At 42.1% G+C, this 7,462-nt stretch overlaps 1 protein-coding gene across 2 annotated transcripts in view; it reads right to left on the reverse strand.

The window, feature by feature from the left end:
• Slip1 (SLo interacting protein 1) overlaps positions 1 to 7,462 on the reverse strand; it is a 160,630-nt gene that overhangs the window by 84,508 nt on the left and 68,660 nt on the right. The window lies entirely within an intron of this gene.

A 7,462-nucleotide genomic window follows, 5' to 3' on the forward strand; every position in this document is an offset into this window, starting at 1 on the left:
ATGCAACCATTTTCCAAAAATCCGTCTCTCCGAGTTTTCGTGCTCGCTCTGCCAAACTCGAGAGGTCTACAGCTATGTAATGCTTTCAACCAATTTCGTCCACCGTTCACCGGCGTTTGCAATTATTAGATTAGCTCTTTACGCGAAATAAAAATTGATTCACCGTTATAAAAATTCTCCCATAACGAATCGATCGTTGTAAAAAGTCTTCCTTCACGATTCGTTCGCTATAAAAATTCTTGCTCGACGTTTCGATTCATATAACAATTATTCCTTAAAGATTCGATCGATAGAAAAATTCTTCCTCAACGTTTCGATCGATAGAAAAATTCTTCCTCGACGATTCGATTCATATAAAAATTCTTCGTTTACGATTCGATCAATATAAAAATTCTTCCTTTATTCGATCGTTATAAAAGTTCTTCTTTACATGGGTAACAGCGGATTTTTCTCAAGAATCCGTTCTAAAATGGCAAATTTGGATAACGAGTGGGAGTGGACGCTTGAGAGTTCTATTTATTTTATTCTGCAATTATTGGAACGATAAAAATGCTTTGATAAGAAATTTTTTAATAAATATCTTTATTAGGCTCTCTTGTTATTTTTAGAAGGCAACGTGTGCCTCACTTTTATATCCCGGTACGTTTAGGGTCGTTCCACCTTCAAGGTGGTTCGAGAAGATTATTCCAGGATCGCTGGGAAGTATAAATAACTATGTTCTCGTGGCCAGGAATGGAAAGGGCAGGCATATCTAGACTGGCAGAAACAGACCGGTGGTTTGGTTGCATATTGATCCGCGATAAACTACACAAAAGAAAGTAGCGCGCGATACGAGAGGTGTTGTCGGAAGATTTCGGGTAAGGTACGCCGTGCGAGAAACGTAAATGGGTGCGGGGCCCATAGTGAGAGGCGCGTGGGTTTTTCAGGAGCGTATCTGCGGATGCCTCGATCAAAAGAGGCTGCTGCGAGCCTCGTTCGAGGTTAACGCGCGCGGGGCGACGCGCCACGTTGAAAGAGTCGGTTGAACGTCGTCGTATCTCGATGAGAGCGACACCCACTCCCCGGCTGTGCACACTCTCTTCTCTCTCTCTCTCTCTCTTTCTGCTTTTTCCAACGGTGTCCCTGTGAAACGGAGATCCATCCGCGGGATCTTCCCTCTCACGAGACTTTCGCGTCTCAACACCGTCATAACAAGTAACTAAATTGTTAGGAAGTTCCAGTTTTCAGAGGTAATCGTATTACGATCTGCGTATATTCGTCGACGAGTCGTTGGTATCTCGAGCCCGAAGAGACCGAGCATCCAACTTGAGGAACTAAAGGGAACAAGAGCCATCTGGCGTACGGCGTGATTCGCCCCTTGATATTCTACTAGGTTGTTGCATATGAAATGTCCGATTTTAGAATGCAAATGTTGCGATGCGTTTTTATGAAAAAATACTGTTACAGTTGACTGGTTCATTGAACGTCGGTTTGAGGTAGAATGCTCACGATCCTATCTTCAATTTTAATTGGCACATATAAATTTCCTTTTAATTCAATTCGACTTCAACGTCAATCAGTGCTATTGTCGCGTGCTGTTTTTGTATGTGCGGAAAAACAACATAGATAAACCGCGCATTTGATTAAAACAGTAGAAAGGTAACAATAATTTAAGGGTGCAAATCTATTTTTCTCAGCTTGTTAAAATGATCACAGTGTTATAAGAATAAACAGAGCTTATGTGGCTCCAGTCACTTGCAATTGGTGCAAGCAATTTTTATTTTATAAAGGGAACTACAAAATAGAGATGACAATATTTATTTATTTATTTATTATTTATTATGAACGGACCGAGGTCCATTTACACAAATGTTTACAATAGAACGAAGACTTCACATAAATTACTAAGAAAGGACATGCATAAAAAGAAAAAAAACTGTTGGTATAAAAGTACTGATATTATATAAGTTAATCCTGCGTAATTTTTTTTTTTGAAAGTTTGTAACGACCCATTAAAATAATCAATACTATTATACATATAGAGTGTTGGTGAGTTCGCAATAATTCGATTTTTTTTTATTGAAAGCTTAATTGAAACTCCCCATAGGGAGTTATAAAGCTATACATTAGTAATATATGTACATCTTACAGTTAAACATCACACACAGTAATGTAGGTACCGCAGAACACATTAGATATATAACACATAAAGTACATAACTTTAAATCTTTAAATTACATTGCTTGAAAAAATTGAAAAGAAGATAACAAAAGCCTGACTATTCGGTTCACAAAGTAACGATCTGATGTTTAAGGGTGGAAACAAATTGAGCTTCCTTAATTTTTTCATGAGATCAACTCTTTGTGATTCGAACAAGGTACATTGCCAAATGATATGGTTAAGATCTTGAACCTCATTGCCGCAGTTACATTTGGAATCATCTATTATATGTAGTCGTGAAGGAGATGCTGCAAGATGATAATGATCTGCTCTACAACGATTGAATGTAACAATAAATTGTCGTGATAAACCTCTACCCGAGAACCATGGTGCAACCCCGTCTCTAATATAACAATAATACGATTTATTAATGCATATGTGGATTTGCATTTAAGTGTGAAGTTTGAAAACCTGCTCGAGATCTCAAAGCACGTTCAGGTGCGTAAAAATTGATTTGCATAAGGAGAGAGGTACAATACATTGTAAATGAAGCATGCGAGTGACCGAAAATTTCAATTTCTACCGTAATATAATGCAATCAAGAAACGTGTGATTCTTTGATCGATAAGAAATAGTTGCGGTTGTTCAACGTTACTGTTAAAATCGGACATTTCATATGCAACGACGTAATACGAGGTTCGTCTTCGTACAATCGACGACTCACGAATAATTCGAAGCCGTCGCGTCGCTTTAGTTGGGGTACGAGAGTACGACCGAGAACGGAGTCTGATTCATGGACGGCAGAGTCGAAATTAAACAAACGCGTTTAACCCCTTGAAACTGAAGATCGATGGCGAACGCTGTCTCCTCTCGTTGGTTTCGCGTGCGGCTTTCGAGCGGGCAGAGCAAAGACGCGTTTACACGATATCGGGAATCAGCGGCAGTATCTTTGCCAAGGGAAGAGCCGGAGCGGTTGGTATCGGCCTCGCCTAGCCACGTCTCGGCTCCAAACTCGAGGAACCCGGCAGAGTGGTTCGTTAAGAGCCAAGCAGCAGAGATAGCCGCTGGAGGAACGGAGAGGCAGAGAGAGATTGACTTCGCTAAGTCGGGATAACTTGTTAAATTATGTAGCGATACGCTGCTGATTCCTCGTCCCCTCTTCGCCGCTCCTCGCCGTTCCACACCGGTCCTCTCAGCCTCGCAACGAGCCAGTAGCGAGCACCTCGCCCACGCTCCACAGTGCTGCGATTCGAGGTGTTAGCTGGACAAAACCTTTTTCATTGATTACTAATAGAAAGTGTGCAGATATTATAAATATTAAGCGGTCCACATTTTTTGGCTTCCTCGCGTAACCTATCTATACACGATTTCTCCAAAACATATTTATACAATCCATTGATTGTCTTTCCAAAGTTCCTCCAAACTTCCAAAACTTCATATCATTATAATTAACATGAAATGACAGTTTGAAGTCCGCCCTAATGCTACCAACAAAAATTTGTCCGTTTATTGGCATTTATTGCCTGCTTTGAGCTTGTTGAATATTGTAAACCTACATACCCTTCATAATATTGGGTTGGAAAGAAAGTTCGTAGCGTTTTCAGATTAAGAATCGAAGATAAAATTACGGTATTCATTCATATGTTTATTCAATAACACAATAACAGAATGGAAAATATGTTATTGAATAAATCTATGAATAAATATCTGAGTTTCAGCTTTCAATTTTAATGTACAGTGACGCTACGAACTTTCGTTCCAACCCAATACACAGGGTGTCTCAGCTGAAGGAGGCCACCTAAATGTATCTCCTTTATTTTTAATGTCACAAAAAAATATTTATGGCACAATTTATATGATATCGAAGGAGGAATATCATAGAAGAACAATTTTTTTGTCCGGTTATTTTTTCAGTTGTTTCAAGGCCATCGTTATTTTTTATCGGGAAAACTTCTTTCTTTTTATTCCATCTTGTTAATGACTTGAGCATATTCTAATGTATCTTTTCAGCCGCTATAAGATGAAATTAAAAAAATAAGTTTTCCCGATAAAAATCTTCTATGATATTCCTCCTTCGATGCCATTTAAATTATGGCATAAATATTTTCTGTGCCATTAAAAATAAAGGAGATATTTAGGTTGCCACCTTCAGCTGACTCACCCTGTGTACATATAATCAACGGAATTAATTAAGACAATAAAACGCACTTTCGCCGTTAGTTTCAATCCTAAAAGCTTGCTTTCGAATATAGAAAATTAAGTACAAAACGTATTTTAAAACTATCGATTCATAGTAATTAGATACAAGAGCTTTTGTGGTAGAAAGCTCTGTCGGCAAAAAAGTCTGTGGGAGTCAGAGAAATGTTAATATTTTCACTGTGTAGACATTACTTCATACGATTAGCATCTATGTATTTTTTACGGAATTACGTGATGAGTTTTGTGCAGCTGATTAGCATGATCGCAACACTGTGCGCTCGCATGTTTCCCGGTTGCCCTCACGCCGCGCGCCGGTCTCCATCGCGATGATATCCGGCTCGCGTTTGTTACGCGTCTTCGTTTTTCATTTCGCCCCTGCCTAATGAAAACTTTGACCCCGTTCGCCATGTGCCGTCTACCGGAAGTTCACCAAGTATTTCATATCGCCGAGATCCAATCCCACGTGCAGGCACTTCCAGGTCGTGGAACGGCGCGGAATTACTGTCGGCGCAGGGATTCCCGGAAAAAATTCACCTAAATTCGGAGGAAACGAGACCTGGCGCGCGCGGATCGCCGGTTTCTCGATGGGTTTATCGAACCGCCTATCGCCTCGAGCGATGGAGCGATTCGTTCACCGAACGAACTAACCGAACAGTCTACCGTTTCAAAATGTACGGTAGATGTCTGGCTCTCTCTTTCACGGGATTTCGGAAAATGGATAAGAATTTCCAGCAGACCTAATCGTTTCTCGGCGTCGATACGTCGACGAGCGAAGACGAAGTCGCGGCTAGAGAGACAGAAGGGTCGTCGAGTCGTTGAACGCAGGCTGAATAGGTGGATCATCGTGTAGCCGCAAGGATTCACTGCGAGAATGAAAGAGAAAAGAGGAGAACGAGAAGGAGGGAGAGGGAAGAAGAAGGGGAACAGTCGGAGGACGAAGAAAGCTACGCGGGGGCGGCTTCCAGAAAAAGAAAAAGAGTAAGCCTCGCTCGAGGGGCAGAAATGTCACGGATAGGATGATATCGGGACTAGGTTCCGAATCGAGATTGGGATTGAGATTGGATCGCGACAAAATAGAATTGGATAAGAAGCACGCAGCGCGGCGCGGTAGCGGGGGTGGCATTGACCCTGTGTGTACGCGCTACTCGCTCCACGGAAATTTCCTCAATCGATCGTTCGGAACGTCCACCAGCGAATCGGACGAGTTTCTCGTTTCTTTTTCAATTTTTCTTCCTTCAGTAGGTATTGCTTTATTCGTTTCTGTTCTTTTTTCTTTCTTTTTTTGAGGTCGATCGAGGAAAGGACGATTCCCGGCGATCTTGAACCCTACGCCGTGATCCATCTTTCGGGGTTTACTCGCGGAGTTGGCCCGGTCAACGCGCAAACGAGATTTCCTTGGATCGCGCGCGTGTCGTGGACCTACCAATTTATTTTTCGTTTCTTCCGGGATTGATTATAATTCGTTATTCCCGTACACAGGTGAACATACTGAGGAGAATTTTAAAATTGATTGGGAAGGGGTGCTGACGCGATGCGATGTATTTTCATGCGTCATTAATCGTTCTCTAGAATTTGAAGATAATTCAAAATGACTGTACAATTTTATTACACTGCAAATCTTTATACAAAAGAAAAATGTTCTGCATTGATTGTGGGAAGCAGGAGCAAAATAAATATTGACTTCATCCCTTAATGATTTTGTTGCATTAAAAATGTTACGATATTTTACAATTTTCGTATCTTTTACTGTTCCATATTTCACCCAGACTAATTCTTTATAAAATATTATCCACAATATTGTTTACATGATCAATGTTGGTATCTAATTAGTTACGCATTTAAGAGTATTGTACAAGGTATTATATCAATTTCGTATCCATAAAATCAAGAAAACACTACACAATGGATTTATTCTAGGTCGAAAGAAATGTTTAATTTCCAAGTTAAAACAGCTCCGACTGCAAAGGGATTAGTTAGTCATAGCAAAATAATTGAAGGCCAGGGCCTGTGCTCAGCCCCATAAAAGTTTCGAGTCGCTGAAAAAATCTCTGCGCCGGGTGTGGGACCGAATGACGTAAGAAGAGCTGCGGGCCCACAGCCGAAAATTTCAAAACACGTTTGAGCCTCTGAATCGGCTCAAAGGGTGGTCACTTCGAAACTTCTTAAATATATGAATACTAAAGGTCCATGTTGTGGTTGTTATCATTTGGTTTTTCAAAATTCGTCGATTTGACAGAATTATAATAAGAAACGTTTAACTCCGTTATTTCTTGTCACCCTGTATTAGTTGATTATTTCCCAACTCTGGGGATCGGTATCAAGGCTCGTAAGAAAGCAACGCGCTTTGATAATGAGCAGAAACATCGCGTTAATGATGCAAACGGACTAAAAAACATTTGGCGGCGCGTGTGTCCGAGGTTTCAGCGGGTTGTTGTCCGCGGGCTCGAGAACCGCGAGCAACAGTGGGATCGTGTAACGCGAGGCGGTGTGGGGTAGCATTGCCCCCGTTGCGTTTCGTCAGTTCGTCGCGACGCTCTCGTCGCAAGACGAGGCGAGGTGGGACGAAGCTAGTCGCGACACAACTCGACTCGATTCTGCTTGCCGTTACCGGCGCGGCGTTACACGACTCTGTGCCACGAACGCACACCAAGCCGGAGCACTTAAGCGTACGGGTTCGGTTGACCTCCTCCCCGCACTGTCTGCGAAAGCTTTTACGAACCGAGCGTCGAGTGGTAAGCTTCCATCGTTCTGGCGAGGCCCGACACAGAAGTAAATCGCGTTCCGAGTTGTTCCGAACCGTCCCGCGACGCTCAGAAACCGATCTCTCCAGCCGTCACCTTTGGAGAACGCGTTAACATCCCCCGTGACCTGCGAAATCATCCTACTAGCATCCACAGGCTTTATTATGTCCATAATCGTCGCAGCTAGCGATTGCAATCCCGCGATGCGGGATCCCGCGTCATTAGTCCAGTCAACGAAAAGTCGTAGAGGGAAATGAAAGGAACAGAATTTTTAATTTTGGGACTTTGTTTGGACTAGTTAGGAGGTAAACATACTAAAAGTCCCCACTCCTAGGCGGTGAGCGGGGTGCAGGGGGCACATAGTTTCCGAAATATAAGCGGAA

The sequence above is a fragment of the Lasioglossum baleicum genome, chromosome 3, assembly GCF_051020765.1.
Source record: "Lasioglossum baleicum chromosome 3, iyLasBale1, whole genome shotgun sequence".
Classification (NCBI taxonomy): Eukaryota; Metazoa; Arthropoda; class Insecta; order Hymenoptera; family Halictidae; genus Lasioglossum; species Lasioglossum baleicum.